The following is a 16,958-nucleotide window of genomic DNA, read 5'->3' on the forward strand; positions in this document are numbered from 1 at the left end:
ATAAAAATTAAAACTACTTAGATATTTTATCTTATTCTAACCATAGTGGATAAGATCCTTAAAAACCAAAGACATAAATGTGAGTGAACACTTTTACAGTCCTTATATAAATCAATGTGGAGGTTCCTTAAAGAGCTGAAAATTGATCTACCACAACATCCTCCTACTCTACTCTCAGGCATATACCCAAAGGACTCTGTAACTCACTGCAGAAATACTTGCTCATTCATGTTCATTGTTGCTTCAATCATGATATCCAAAATTTGGAAACAGCCTAAATGTCTATCAACTGGTGGAAGGATAATGAAAATGGAGCACATTAACAAATTGTTATGTCAGCCATTATGAAAAAAAATGAAACTATGAAGTTCATAGGTAAATGGATGGAACAAGAAACAGCATCTTGAGTCAGGTAATCCAGACTGAAAAAGTCAAATACTGCATGTTTTGTCTTATATGTGGATGTTACCTTTTAAGTTTTAAATAGGTATGTTTTAATCAAAATAACCATGGAAGTTAGGCAGCTAGTAAGGAACCAAGAGGGGAAAAGGGGAATTTTCCAAGGAAGGAGAAATAGAATATACTGTTATGAAGAGATGACGTGAATACTAAACCAGGAGGGTTCCATAGGATGGGGAGGGGAGGACAGGGTAACGGAGAGAATATGAGAAACAACAAGTAACACTGAAGTCTTCTTGAAAAGCTATATTGAAACCTACTATTCTATAATCTTCCTAAAATATATACACTATAGAGGAAACCTTAATAGAGTCACTGTATAATGAGGGAGAACATGTTCCAACTAGCTGTCTTATGCCACCAAGTCTTCAGTGTCAGGAATGAATTGCATCTTGTTGAGCCATTGGTCAAAGAGATCACACAGATCCTGTGAAACATCACAGGCTACTGTGATGTAAAAGGTATTGGATACCCTCTGTAACCCGAGGATAAGGGTTGACAGCTGAAGACATTTCTTACTTATATAATAAAACACGGAGAAATCAAGCTGGTGCACAATTAGAAGCTTTATTCCTGACAAGTATTGATGGTGCTGGAAGGAATTTTGTATGCTCTTGGAATATCAAGAGAATCATCGCTATCACCCATCTGCAAACTCTGCACCTACAATAGTAACCTGCCTGCAAGATATACTGATGTGATTATGGCACAAAACATTTGGGGAGTAACAAATTTCTTTCTTTCTCACTTTCTCTCTTTCTCTCTTTCTTTCTTTCTTCCTTCCTTCCTTTCTCTCTCTCTCTCTCCCTCCCTCTTTCCTTCTTTCTTTCTTTCTTTCTTTCTTTCTTTCTTTCTTTCTTTCTTTCTTTCTTTCTTCATTTATTTGATTTAAGGTTCACTCCATGACATAGAACACTACTAGACACTGTAAAAGTAGCCATTAACATGAGACTTGATGAGCCCTAGGAAAAACTATTATTATTCTGCTAAACTAGGAACATAGCAACAAAAGCACATCACTATTCTCATAGTTCTGTGCCTCCCTCAATTGTCACAAGAGAAATTTCCTTTTGCAGTAGATGTTAATCAACATAGAGACTCATAACTAGACAATATGTAGTGAGGGAGAAACTGTGGGACACACATCCCTGAATGAAATGTCTTTATCAAACTCTTTCCCTCAAGGCTCATGATCTATGGACTAACAAATTGTAAGAGCCAGAAATGGTGGGTGATTTCAAGGAAATAGCATTATCCAGAGGAAATAGGGCTGATATACATATCAGTCATACTCTGACAGCATGCACAAAATTGCACAGGTTGATGCCATAGTTAGGGGGAGAAGTGGCCCCACCCCTAACCAAGAAGCTATTTGCAATTGTTATCTGCTTGGAAAGGAAAGTCAGTTTTCTCCAGTGTTGTTGTCACTAGGTCTGGCAAGCCCCATTCCCAGAAGTATTTGGCCAACACAAAACAGACGCCATGGTGCCATGGTTTTGTTTGTGTGCTTTTTGTTTTGTTTTTATTTTGATACTTTTTTTTTGTAGTTTTCAACCAGTTAAACAAAGCATGGCTCTCCTGCAAATACACCCTGACCCAAGGTCATACAACAAGCCTCTTTGGAATATCTCCGATGCATCTCTGGCTGGTCCTTGCAAGCAATTTTCATTATTCTTTCATTCTTTGGTTTATTCAGTGAAAATTTCAAAGCTTCCCCCCCCCCCCCCAACAGGTGCTATTTGGATACTGAGGTAATTTCTGCAATTTACTTCAGTTAAGAATGGAAAGTTGAAAGTTTTGCAGGAGAGGCTCCATTAAAGCACTCTCAAAGCTTTCTTATGCTAATCTCAAACTTGCCTTACTGTGAAGCTTTCTATCTTTAGTTTTGCAGCTACAGAAAAGCAAATGAACCCTTTGTTACCAAGCTAGGCTGGCATTGTTCAGTTTTTCTCATATAAACTGCACATCATATCCTCCACATCGCCAGTCCAGTTCTCCTTCTACACCCATTTCAGGTAATCTTTGTTTCTATGAAAGGTTTGTCCATAGCTGAAAAGAGCTTTGTGTGGATAGGCCAGAAGAGAAGAAAGCCACTCTTTTTCTATCCTGCATTACGTAATTCTACAAGCACTGTATTCATTTTGAGGTGACCATATATGTCATACTATAGTCTTAAAATGACTTACTTGTTGTGAGAAATATAGGCAAAACACACTGCCTTTCCTGTCAAAAGGTTAAATAACACAACACTCTGATTTAAAAATAATAAAGAAGAAATTTGGCAAAAACTTAAAATTCTTCCAAGTTCAGCAGTTCTTGAAATTGAAGTTTGTGTTCAATTTGGTGCTCAAAATTGCATTCTACTTACTAACTACATCACCTTAAATCTATTAATCATGTAAAAGTGTGAGGTGGAGTTCTGATCACTCAGAGTGAGGCAACGGACTCTTTTCTGGTAAGTAATAAAAACCCAGTGGGTCTCCAGCTGTGTGTGCTTGCCTATTTGATTTCATATGGTTATGGACTCTTCCTGAGATGTAAAAACTGTTTCCTTTGAGTTGTGTCACTTTCTTCAGACCATTTCTTGCACATTGGTACCCAACATTGAGCTATCTCTCTATGACTGACTCTCATCCTGATCCCACCACCTTGTAGAAGCAAGCCTGGATGTGAAACACTTTTCTGCTCTGAAACTAACATAAACTCAAAACTCAAAAGTAAACTGGCACCATGAGATAAAGACTCAATGAAAGTCCCAGAAGTGACTGGGTAATGTTGTATATATATATGGGGGTAAGAAAATTGTATTAAGAAATATGACTTGTGGTTGGAGATTTTTTTTTGGAGGATGAAACCAAGGCATTACTCTGAGAGTCTGAGATTGTACCAAAAGTTGTAAATAAAAGAGGAAAAATTTAAAAATAAAATAAAAAAAGTGTGTGTGTGTATATTGGTAAGAGGAAAAAACTCCAGAGAGGATAGAAAGAGGGAGAAATAAGGCTTCTCCTTCTGACATTCTTTTAATAGTCCAATAGGGTGACTGATAACATTCTGGGCAGAGAGCTTCTAAATGAAGGAAAGCAAAATATGAATGAATGAATGAATGAATGAATGAATAAATAAATGTATTATGTATGTATGTATATATGTTAAAAAAAATTGAAGCATTAATGTTGCTTTGGTAGTTAGGACATCCCTGACAATGTGTGGTGTAACTGAAGTATGCATTCAAAAGTGAAGGGGGCATGGACCTCTAATCCATGGTTCTAGTCTTCCAGGAAGAAGTTGGGTAGAGAGAAAACAATAAAGCAGAATGCAAGAAATCTCTATGTGAAACCTAATGGGGCTGATCTGGAGGATGCATTCCTAAAGTATGAGGTGTACATTCCTAAAGTATGAGGTGGTCCACCCTACTGACCCATCAATAAATGAGACAGAACTCTAATGCTTTCTGAGCATCATAATGGAAAACAAAGCTTCTTGTTTGACTAAAGAGAAGACAAAAGATCTGACTCTAATAAAAATACACCCCACCCCAAGCCAACCCAATAGATCTCTGGGACACAACAGAACAGCAATGGCTGTAAGATGGAGAATCGACAAATGGGACCTCATAAAATTGCAAAGCTTGTATAAAGCAAAAGACTCTGTCAGTAAGACAAAAAGGCCACCAACAGATTGAGAAAGGATTTTTACCAATCCTAAATCAGATAGGGGACTAATATCCAATATATATAAAGAACTCAAGAAGATGGACTCCAAAAAAATCAAATAACCCTGTTAAAAAATGGGGTGCAGACCTAAACAAAGAATTCTCAACTGAGGAATACCAAATGACTAAGAAGCACCTGAAAAAATGTTCAACATCCTTAATCATAAGGGAAATGCAAATCAAAACAACCCTGAGATTCCACCTCACACCAGTCAGAATGACTAAGATCAAAAATTCAGGTGACAGCAGATGCTGGCAAGGATGTGGAGAAAGAGGAACACTCCTCCATTGTTGGTGGGATTGCAAACTGGTACAACCACTCTGGAAATCAGTCTGGTGGTTCCTCAGAAAATTGGACATAGTACTACGGGGAGATTCGGCAATTCCTTTCCTGGGCATATACCCAGAAGATATTCCAACTGGTAGTAAGGTCACATGATTCACTATGTTCATAGCAGCTTTATTTATAATAGCCAGAGGCTGGAAAGAACCCAGATGTCCCTCAACAGAGGAACGGATACAGAAAATGTGGTACATTTACACAATGGAGTACTACTCAGCAATTTAAAACAATGAATTCATGAAATTCTTAGGCAAATGGATGGATCTGGAGGATATCATCCTGAGATATCATCCTGAGTGAGGTAACCCAATCACAAAAGAAGTCACTTGATATGCACTCACTGATAAGCGAATATTAGCCCAGAAACTTAGAATATCCAAGATACAATTTGCAAAACACACGAAACTCAAGAAGAAGGAAGACCAAAGTGTGGATACTTCGCTCCTTCTTAGAATGAGGAACAAAATACCCATGGAAGGAGTTACAGAGACAAAGTTTGGAGCTGAGAGAGAAGGAAAGACCATCCAGAGACTGCCCCACCCGGGGATCCATCCCATATACAACCACCAAACCCAGACACTATTGCATATGCCAGAAAGATTTTGCTGACAGGACCCTGACATAGCTCTCTCTTGTGAGGCTATGCCAATGCCTGGCAAATACAGAAGTGGATGCTCACAGTCATCTATTGGATGGAACACAGGGCCCCTAATGAAGGAGCTTCAGAAAGTACCCAAGGAGCTAAAGGGGTCTGCAACGCTATAGGAGGAACAACAATATAAACTAACTGGTACCCTCCCCCCTACCCCCAGAGCTGTGTTTCTAGTTGCATATGTAGTAGAGGATAGCCTAGTCGGCCATCCTTGGGAGGAGAGGCTCTTGGTATTGTGAAGATCATATGCCCCAGTACAGGGGAATGCCAGGGCCAGGAGTGGGTGGGTTGGGAAGCAGGGCTGGGGGAGGGTATAGGGGGCTTTGGGGATAGCATTTGAAATGTAAATGAAGAAAGAATCTAATTAAAAAATGTAAAAAAAAAGAGTACATGAACAGGTAATCTAAATGTACTGTATATGTTTTTTGGATTCAACTCTTGATTGGGAAAATAAAATAAGAGTGAAAGAATAAGTAGGGCTGAATTTTTAAAAAGTATATAATTATGAGAGTATATTTCTGGTATGAGTACTTTAAAAAAGAAAAAAGTTCAGGCAAGGATGGATTTCATATGATAGAATTAGACTTTTGTCTGAAAAATAAAAAAACAATAGCAACATTATAAAAACTTATAGCTAACTCAGAAAAAGTCATATAAATTACACAAGGTTTGTGTATAGTGGGACTTAAAATGATATATATTTGATGATAAAATTTCTAAGGTTAATTAATTAGTCAATTAAGATAGTTAATTGTGGTTTTGCTTACTTTGTTATGCTTTAATTATTTTGAGAAACAGTCATAACAAACGAAGATTCACTCAAAACTGTTTGGGTTGTTTTCTCTAATTATTATCTAATTGTGTACTCTAAATATTATACAAAAATTAAACTTACAAGGCTGTTGAAGATGTCTAGGTGTTCTGGGTGCTCAACAAGGTCTAAAGACTACACCAATGAGGATAGGATGGTCAAAGATCACAGCCAAATGTTTGATCCTTGTCCTCCAAGGCCAGTCAAGGTGCAGGGGACAAGATACCTCTTATGAGACACCTGTTCTCTTGTTCAGAGATACCAGAGCCTGGGCTCTAACAGGTGCACATATAAGAAGAAGGATTCAAGGGAACTTGGGGCTATGTGCAATATAAATTTAAAATTTAGGATTGTATGGGGTCCACACAAACACTAAAATGTTATAAGAAATATATGACTCACAGAAAGATAAACAAAGGGGTAATATTACAAATGAACCTCATCTGGGAGATCCCTTATACTAAGATCTTTTAAATTATTAGGTGGATATCACAAAAATGTCAAAGGTAAAAACAAAAACAAAACAAACAAATAAACAAAAACTCTAAAATATTTACTGGTGACAGTGGACCACCTCACTAGGTAAGCAGAAGCTACCCTCTTCACACAGCTATAACTGCTGATAATGTGAAAAAGTGAAAAAGTTGTACCACAATTTGGGGCACACACACACAGAGAGAGAGAGAGTGGAGGGGGGGGAGACTTCTCTATCCTAAAAGATCTCATCAAGACATTAGACACTAATAGAAGCTATCATACTCTTGACATTACTCCCCAGTCTAGAAAAATATGAAAAGTGAATCAACTTTTAAGAAACAAATAATTAATTCATGCTTCAAACAAGATTAACCTGACTTAAATGTCTCCTTATAGCTTTGTTTAGGATTAAGATAGTTCTAAGAAGGAAAGTATGGTGTGGTTTCCTATATTTCAACGGGTTCACAGACCTTTGCCACCATGGAAACTAAAGATCAGTTTCTCAGAAATTATGGATCTTCTCTCCACTTTGCTTTCTCTCATGTTACCAGACCTTCTCACAGATTGCTCCACTCAAATGTCCAGCCCATCCTTTACAGTCTGGGGACTAAATGCTGGTAAAAATCTGGGAAGAGACCAAGTTGGAATCAAATTGGGAGGGGCCCTTTTAAATGCCATTAATGACCCAAATCATGGTTTTGTTGCTTAAAAGAGGTTGGACTCACTACATCTATTACCCCCCCCCCCCAAAAAAAAAGCTGTTGACAACAGGATCCAAGGAAAATGGACAATCTTATCAGAAACTTAAAGACCCTTTAAAATTAAGATAGAGAAACCTGGTTTTATTCTCTTTATTATAGAAATAGATAATGAAAAATTTTGTGGTTCATGCAATTAAAACAATCTTTTCACTCTTGGTGTTTTACTCTGAGGAAACTTAGAAACCAGAGAGAAGTTTCTTAAGTGGATAAATCTAAGTGTCCCAGGTTGTCTTTATGGGTCATCTAGGAAGCATTTAGAATTAATAATAAGATTCCCTGGGACCCATCCTATATTCCACAACACACAGATCCCTTTTGACCCTCATCCAAGCTAGAAATTCCATATCCTTCCACAGGGCCTAGCCCAGTTCCTTTTGCATCACAGACAACCTTTTCACCAGTGATCTCGTCAACATTCTTCTTTGAGATCTATGCCTGTTAGACTCCCCTACCCTCTCTATTATCACCTCCTCAAAGTGCCAGATCTACATCCAGGGCCCTGGACTAGTCTAGTGTCCCATGCCTGTTCCACAGTCTCTTCTGCCAGGACCCTTTCTTCCTATACCCCAAACCACAGACACATCTTACAACACATCAAACCTTTTCTCCAGATAAACACCCACCTCCAAGTATGAATCAGAGGCACCTTCAATACACAAATACAGTCTATTCTGTCTACCTGCCCTCATTCCATTTAAGCTGTTTCCAACCTCTAGTCATAATCTGACCACATAACCTCTCTTCTGCCCAAAACTGTTCCATCCATACCAGAATTAGAATTAACAAAAGAGACCCAAAGGCCCAGATTTCATGGCAAAAATAAACACAATATTAAACATAAAGATAATATCTTCTTTCCAAAACCAACCAGTCCTAAAGTAATGTTTGCAAATGAGAATTGCCTAGATGAACCTCTAAAAGACAAAATTTAAAAGAACAAGTATAAACTTTATCAAAGAATTCAAGGACTTAAAAACAAAACAAAAACATCCCAATGAAATCAAGGGGAAAGAACACAGGAGGATAAATACCTGAGTGATGTCCACGTACATACAGGGTAAGGCTGATGGAAATGAAAACAACTCAGGCCTTGAGAATGGAATCAATAAGGAGGTATAAACACTGACAAGAACTCAAGCTGAAAGGAAGGTGGAATTTAAAAACCTGAAAATCTCAAGTAGCAAACTCACTGGATAGTCTTACAAGTAGAATGAATCAAGCGGAAGATAGAATTTCAGGACTCAATGATAAAGTAGAGGATCTAGACAAATATACAAAAAATATGACAAAATTATGCAAAGCAAAGTAAAACTAAACATAACAAAAGAACATGTGGGACACTATGATAAAAACCAAACCTTCAAATTATAGGCATAGATAAACCCCAAGTCATTGTCATAGACCATATCTTCAACATGATCATAAAAGAATATTTCCAGAAACAAAAGAAAGACACATAGAATTAGGAAGCACACAGAGCACAAAATAGACAAGACTAGTAAGGAAAATTTCCATGGCATATCATAATTAAAACACTAAGTACACAGAACACGGAAAGTGTATTGAAAAACCAAAACACAAGTCATATATAAATGAAAAACCCTGTAGAATAAGAGCTGATTTCTCAATGGGCATTTTAAAATCAAAAGAGCCTGGAGCAATGCATTCCAAATCTGCCATGGCCAAACTCTACTAATAAACCTATAAAACTATGTACCATAATTGAGGGAGACAGAAAAAAAATCATGATATAAACTGCTTAAATTTTTTACAGCCAATAAACCAAAGGAAAATATAGGGGAATCAATAATTTGGGCTGAAGAGAGGAAGTAACAAGATCAAAAGACAAATTACCACTGAGAACACAACAGCAAAAATCAGCACCAGGATGACCACAATTAACACACAAATTTTAATAACAAATTATAAATGACCTCAATTCTTCAATCAAAAAAATACAGACTCACTGAATGAATCAAGAAATAAAATCCATAAATCTCCTGTCTAAAAGAAATGTATTTTAGTTTTAAAGATAGGCACCACTGCAAGGCAGTGGTGGCGCACGTCTTTAATCCCAGCATTTGGAGGCAGAGGCAGGTGGATTTCTGAGTTTGAGGCCAGCCTGGTCTACAGAGTGAGTTCCAAGACAGGGCTATACAGAAAAAAAACCTGTCTTGAAAAACCAATAACAAACAAACATACAAAGATAGGCACCACTTTAAAGAAAAATGATAGGCAAATGTATTTCTAATCAAAAAGGACCAGGAAGCAAGGTGGGAATAACCTAATATCTGCAAAATACACTTAATGCTAAAACCAACAAGAAGAAAGAAGGAGACTTCATTTTAATCAAGGGATCATTAACCAAGAAGACATTACTATTCTAACCATACATGCTCCAAACTTGGGGGCATCCAATTTCATAAGAAATGTATGTAAAGAAATTGATTTAGAAGAGCATTGACTGCTCTTCCAGAGGTCCTGAGTTCAATTTCCAGCAACTACATGGTAGCTCACAACCATCTTTAATGGGATCTGATGCCCTCTTCTGATGTCTGAAGACAGTGATGGTGTACTCATATACATAAAATAAATAAATATGTAATTAAAAAAGAAATCGATTTACAACAATATTCTATTTTCTCCAATGGACAGAAATATAACACATAATTATCAGAATTAATTGACACTATACATCAAACAGACTTAACAGATATCTACAGAACAAACCATTTAAACCCAAAAGAATACACAATTTATTAAGCAGTGCATGTAAGCTTTTCTGTAACAGACCACATCCTAGAACACAAAGCAAATTTATAAAATTGAAAAGATTGAAATAACTTTTTATGTTCTCTTAGACTTCAATAAAATAAAACTGAAAACTGACAGAAAAAAAAAAGCTTCCTGGAAATTAAACAACTCACTGTGAAGGATGAATAGACTGAAAGGGGAGGAAAATCAAGAAAAAAAAAATTCCCAAGTAAATGAAAACAAAATCACAACAAAACCTCTGGGATAGGTTGGTAGCAATCCTATAGTAGGAAAGAGCACAAATACATTACATATTGATGCAAAAAAATTGAAAACAAAACAAAACCTGTACAGTGAAACATTAAACCTCTAAAGAGAGAAAAAGGGGAAGTCACTAGAGAATGAAAAGACACCCTGTGCTCATGTACTGGTAGAATTAATATTGAGAAGATGACCATTTTTCCAAAAGCAGTTTACAGACTCAGTATAATCTCAATTAAAAATTCCCATCTCATACTTTACAAAAATAGGGAAAAGACCTCTCCTAAGATTCACTTGGAAATGGACTCACAAAAGGTCCTGGATAGCCAAAGGAATCCTGAGGAAAAAGAACCATGCTGGAGTGATTGACATTCCAAAAAATGTAAATCAATGGGCCAAAAATCCAAGATGCAAATGTGAATATCTTTAACTTCAATTATTTAATATTTGACAAAGATGCCAAAAATGATCTGGAGAAAATAAATCATCTCCAACAAATTGTGCTGGGGAAACTGGATGCTCACATGCAGAAGAGTGAAATTAAACTAGTATATATCACCTTACACAAAAACTAACTCCAAATGGATCAAAGAGGGAAAATAGAAGCCCAATACTGCTAGAAGAAAACATTGTTGATTTAAATGTAGAAAAGGACTTTCTGAAAATAATTCAATTTGCCTAAGAACTGAGGTTGGTAATCAACAAGTGGGACTTCATGAAACTAAAGTTTCTGTCCAGCTAAAGAAACAATGAACTAGGTGAAAAAAAAGCCCATTAAAATGGGAGAATTCTTACCACCTCTGCATATAACATTGGATTAAAATCCAGTATATATAAAGAACTCAAAAAAAAAAAGAAAAAACAAATAATTTTTTTAAATGATGCATTTGCAAAACTGACCTGGGACCTGAATTCGAGCTCCTAGAAGAAGAAATGTCTATAAAATGTTCATCATATTTTTACAAAAATAGGGAAAAAAACTCTCCTAAAATTCACTTGAAAATGGACTCACAAAAGGTCCTGGATAGCCAAAGGAATCCTGAGGAAAAAGAATCATGGTGGAATGACATTCCAAAAATATAAATCAGTGGGACAGAAATCAGGGAAATGCAAATCAAAACAACTCTGAGATTTTATGCAATCCCTATCAGAATGGCAAAGATTAACAGAACAATGGGAAATAAATGATGGGGGTGAGAGGACAAAGGGCAAGGGAACCTTCATTCACTGCTGGTGAGATTGTAAACTGGGGCAGCCACTGAGGATATCAGTGCAGGGAATTCTCAAAAGGATATACATAGATTTATCATATGATTTAGTTATACCACTGATTGGCATAAGACCAAAGGACTCGACATCCTACTCCGCAGATACTTATTCAGCCATGTTCACTGCTTCTCTAAGAAATGAAAACAACCTAATGTCATTTAACTGAAGAATGAATAATGAAAATGTGGTAAATGTACTGTAGCATACAATTCAACTGTAAAGAATAATGAAACCATGTATTTTGCAGGTAAGTGGGTGGAACTAGAAAAGATAATATTAAGTTAGATAATTCAGATTCCCCCCCAAAATAAATGTTGCATGCTCTCTCTTATTAGAAACTCCTAGTGTCATTTCATCAGATGTGAATGCATATCCCAATGGAATGGCAGAAACCAGGAAAGTGAAAAAGAGACCATTGTCAAGCAGGGATTTAGGGAGCAATGGAGAGGGGAACAGAAGTGGGGAGGAGGGTAAAATAATAGTAATTATGTCTGAAATCACACTATTGGTTATTTACCTAAAAAAACCAAATATATACAAATTCTCTCACAACTCTATAGAAGACGGAGTAGCCACCAGTACCCAAGAGAGCCACATGGAGGCTTCACGGGAGCTTGGGTGATGGAGCATGAACCTGCTGAGCACACAATATCCATGGACCAACTCAAGAAAGACAGGTTTTATCAGAGATGCCTTTAAAAAATGGTTTAATGGAATTGGAGCATAGTAGAGGGAAGTGGAACTAATGACATGGCAAGGCTGCAGTAGACAAAGGACAATGTCCTTGGGTCATTATCAGGTCTTCTCACTCCACTGTTGCCTGCTTGGCCAGTGTCACCACTCAACCACAATGACCAACATGACATGATAATGCCAGGAGTGTAGTAGTGGCATGTACACCTTAGCAGTACCCAGAAGCTCTCTAGTTGGATTTAAGACCTTTTCAACAAGAAAACAACCATTCCTGGTACTGGAAACCCAGCCAACTAGACAGGGATAGTAAATCATGGATCTTGGAGGAAAGCCTACAACCACCACTTTACTAAACACAAACAATCTCTAAAATTACTCTCTAAATGTTTGTTCTTATATCCACAGATATGTTTAATCTTTGTCCTTTGTCAAAGAAATTTCTCTTTGTAACAGAGACCATTACAGATAAACCACAATCAATTAAACGTAGAGCCTATTTCCAATAGATACATTTATGAAACAAGTACTACATTTAATTCTCAGGGGGACATTGAAGAATGCGGGGCAGAAAGAGTCTATGAGCCACAGGGTTAGGGAGACTGTCTCCTAGTTATGTCAGCAAGAATATCTGTAAAGCCTCACCGACATGATTGCCTAAACATGAGCTGAACAAGGGCGACAATCAACATGCCAAAGTGGATGGAGTAGGGGTGGGAAATCCTGATACCTGAACCATACACAATGAACTAGAAGCAACTGAAAAATGCTGAGTGGGAGAAATAGGCTTCCCTGGCTGAGAGCACTGGTATTGGTTATCCAGGACCAAATGGGATCCCTGAAAATTTACACACAAGTAACATTAAGCAGTCTGAGTAGGTGATATTTAGAACGATAGAGATGCAGATACAGATACACATACAAGTATGCATGCCATTAAAGAAAAAAAAATAGGCCATGAACTTGAATTGAAAAAAAGCAAGGAGGAGCATATGGGAGGATTTGAAGGGAGAAAAAAAGAAGGGAGAAATGATATAATTATATAATAATCTCAAATATAAAATTAAAAAAGCACTAGGCTGTAGGAACTATTTTAAAATACAATTTTATATGTCAAAAATTCCTTTTATGGAAGTAATGGGAGATGTCTATCCTTGAGGCATTTAATGTGTGTCTGAGACACTCAGCTGTCTAGGATCAATCCACAATCATGAACTTTCACCACAATGCTCAGTCTTGCTTTATGGAACAAATTCTATTTCCATATGAAAAGTAAAATATGTGTAAATATTTGTATGTTTCCTTAGGAAAAGGGTATTTCCTCTGCTGTATATAATGTGTTGTCTTTTACAGTACTAGAGTTTCATTAAGGTAAAAAAAAATGCATAGAAATTCAATGTTCCAGATGAAACTGATGAGGAATGTATTTAGAAGCTTTACTAGTCTACTGGGAAATTGGATGTATAACAGATTTGCTTGTGTGTTTGCTTGAAATGATGCAAAAGCATCGTACAAGTTCTAGTCAAGGACTATCGCTCCTTGCATGCATGGGTAGGAAAAGGCTTTGTCAGTTTCAAAACAGAATTATTTTGTTGAGCAGACACTTCGAGGAGAGCTCACCTGAAGTCTTCGGAGGGAGAGAATCCAGCTGGCTTTTGAAGAGAGGCAGGTAAGAACAGAAAATACTTTAGCACCTCAGGACTCAACCTGGTTTGGCCTCTACCCACAACTTTCTAACAGTGGCAGCCTAGGATCCTTATCTGTATACATGATACAAAACTCTTCCTGAGACAATGAGCCTAGCAGCATGTAAGAAAGCTAGGACTTGCATCTGCAATGAATTCCTTTTCTCTTTAATGACCTGTATAAACTTTGGCAGTTTATATTTAAATGTATTTTCATACATCTAGGTATGAAGTAGAGATGATCAGGTATGATCAGGTTTTGGAGGCCCATGTAATAAGGCAAACTGTGTCCTCAAAAGGAAATATTATCTCTATAAGACTCCCCTGTTTACCATGCACAATTAAACACATACTTATGCATAACTGGACACATATAATTAAAATTAGATGTATTATGAGAAGGTGAATGCAAAGTGAGAAAATAGCTACATAACTCGAAAAAGAAAACCACCCACACTGCACCCATAGTAACCGAACTGTTCTTTTCCCCAAACACCATAAAAGGAAGACCCAAATAATTACTGAGGCCCCTTTCATTCATGGGGCTTACTGTCAGTATCAACCATGCGTTCCTCCCTAATCTGTGCCATCACTTTGCTTGGAATTAAATTTCCCTGTTACCTTTGCAATTTGTGTGAATCATGTCTTTGATTCTTGAACATGAGGCCATGGTCCTGAAAACACCCAGACAAACTCCAACTACTTGGTCATAGTCAGAGAAGTGTTAAGTGTTCATCTGGCAACAGATACCCCAGCCATACCACACTAAGGGACGTTATAGATTTTTATAGCATCATCTGTATTATTTATACTGGTTTTCTAGATCCATCAAAATATTACAAACTAGATGTTTTGAAACAACTAAAATTTGTATCTCATAATTCTGGAATCTAGGAATCTTTTATTGAGGTGATAGTAGTGTTAGTCTCTTTGTAGGCTCCAGAAGAACTTCTTTTCTGACTTTTCTGATAGCAGCTTTTTTGTCCCTTAGTTTGTAAATGCTTCATTCACCTAACTAACGGCATCTTCAAACATTCTATTTCCAAATAAAGTTACATTCTAGGATTCCAGGTATACAAGAAATTGAGGAGGAGCATACTTAGCTAACTGTAATTTCAAAGTTATCTACACATCAGCATTTAGATAAAGCTGCTGTATATAGGATTTATGTTCCATTGAGATGATCGGAAAGTCACCTTTAACTGATTCTACATGTCTCTATGGTTTGTCCCCTTCAAAACTCAAGTTGAAATCTAATTGTCATTTTACGGAGGCTAAGAATTGGGGTTTGGAAGCCATAGATATGACTCTATGTCTGTCCTTGCTACACAGACATTAGGACCTGAGCTCAGATTTCTAGTTCCCATATCAAAGACAGACAGACAGACAAGCAAACCACCTAGAAGGGTGTGCCTTAGTTCCTTTACTGTTAAGGCAGACACAGGAGGATCCTTGGTGCTTGCTGACAACATTGGTGAGATCCAGATTCAGTGATAGATCTTGAGTCAAAAATAAAGTAGGTAGTGATTGAAGAAGATATCTGACACCACCCTGTGTGACCTAAGAGGGAAAAAAGAGAGAGAGAAGGGGAGAAATGTAAGTAGGCTAGCTACAAAAGAGTACATTTAGGCCTCCCACTGTTGCTTTGCTCTGTCTTATGACATGCAACAATTGTTTCTGTTTTTCTACCATACACCTAGAAGTCCTTGCCAAACACCAGAAATTGGAAACCAGACTTCCCTGGCTCCAGAAACTTGAGTCAATAAAAATCTGTTTTCTAATTAACCAGTCTGGGAGACTCTTACCAAACACAATGGACTAAGACACCTATATTATATATTTTTTGCAGTTATTCTTGATAAGACACTTGGATGAATGGTACAATTCTATACCTAAAGGGTAGGATTTAATTTCTTGAGTGTGCTTAACAATACAACACAGCCAAGGTAGCTTAAATATACAAATTTACTTCTCATGTTCTAGGGTTGGAAAGTCTGAAAGTTTCAGCAGTTTGGGTGATTGGTGAGGACCTGTTTCTTGGCTTACAGGTGGAGTCTTCTTGTGTCCTTACAAGGATGATGGGGATATCTAGCTCTTCCAGCATTTCTTTCTTTCTTTCTTTCTTTTTCAATTTTTATTAGATATTTTCTTCATTTACATTTCAAATGCTATTCCAAAAGTCCCCTATACCCTTCCCCCACCCTGCTCCCCTACCCACTCACTCCCACTTCTTGGCCCTGGCATTCCCCTGTACTGGGGCATATAAAGTTTGCAAGACCAAAGGGCCTCTCTTTCCAGTGATGGCTGACTAGGCCATCTTCTGCTACATATATAAAAAGGCCCTAATTCTAGTGAGGGCTCTGCTCTCGTGACCTAAGAAGACTTTCCCTTCTATCACCATAACTCTGGAGCTGAGGATTTCAACACAAAGCTGAGACCAAACATTAAGACTTTGGCAGGCTCACAGATCATATCCATCTTATGGCTGGCTAGCACTGTAGTTTTCCTGTAAAGCTTTGGAAGCACCAGCTCATACAGGAAGGTGATGGACAAAGGCAATTACACAGTGCTGGATGTCTATCTTATCACTGTGGGGTCCTCCTTTCCCTCCCTCCCTTCCTCCCTCCCCTTCCTCCCTCTCTCCCTTCCCTCCCTCCCCTTCCTCCCCCCTCCCTCCCTCCCCCTTCCCTCCCTCCCCTTCCTCACCCCTCCCTCCCTCCCTTCCTCCCCCCTCCCTCCCTCCCTCCCTCCCTCCCTCCCTCCCTCCCTCCCTTTCTCCCTCCCTCCCTCCCTCCCTCCCTCCCTCCCTCCCTCCCTCCCTCCCTCCCTCCCTCCCTTTCTCCTTCCTTTCTTTATAGAGTTAAATGCTTTCTCTGGCTGTCATTCAATTGCTGATGACAAATTCTGATGCTTTGCCTGGAACTTGGTGAACCATCAGCTCATTGGTACTGCCTGCTGCATTCTGTGCTGAAAATTAAAAAGACTAACAGTAGTCTGAGTTTGTGCAGAACTCCCTTTTCAAAGCCTTTATTTTTGGCAAGTATGTGGGAGTACTGTAGAAAACAACAAAAAAACCCAGAGTTG

At 37.9% G+C, this 16,958-nt stretch overlaps 1 long non-coding RNA gene across 1 annotated transcript in view; it reads right to left on the bottom strand.

Moving 5' to 3' along the window:
• Window positions 1-15,983, bottom strand: part of Gm38822 — a 55,404-nt gene extending 39,421 nt beyond the window's left edge. Inside the window, exons 1-2 of the long non-coding RNA XR_869136.2 lie at window positions 15,274-15,983; window positions 13,810-13,841 (exon numbers count right to left, since the gene is read on the bottom strand). This is a non-coding gene — a long non-coding RNA (predicted gene, 38822). The remainder of the gene's footprint in view (window positions 1-13,809; window positions 13,842-15,273) is intronic.
• Window positions 15,984-16,958: the final 975 nt, after the last annotated feature.

This window comes from Mus musculus, chromosome 6 (assembly GCF_000001635.26).
Source record: "Mus musculus strain C57BL/6J chromosome 6, GRCm38.p6 C57BL/6J".
Taxonomy (NCBI): Eukaryota; Metazoa; Chordata; class Mammalia; order Rodentia; family Muridae; genus Mus; species Mus musculus.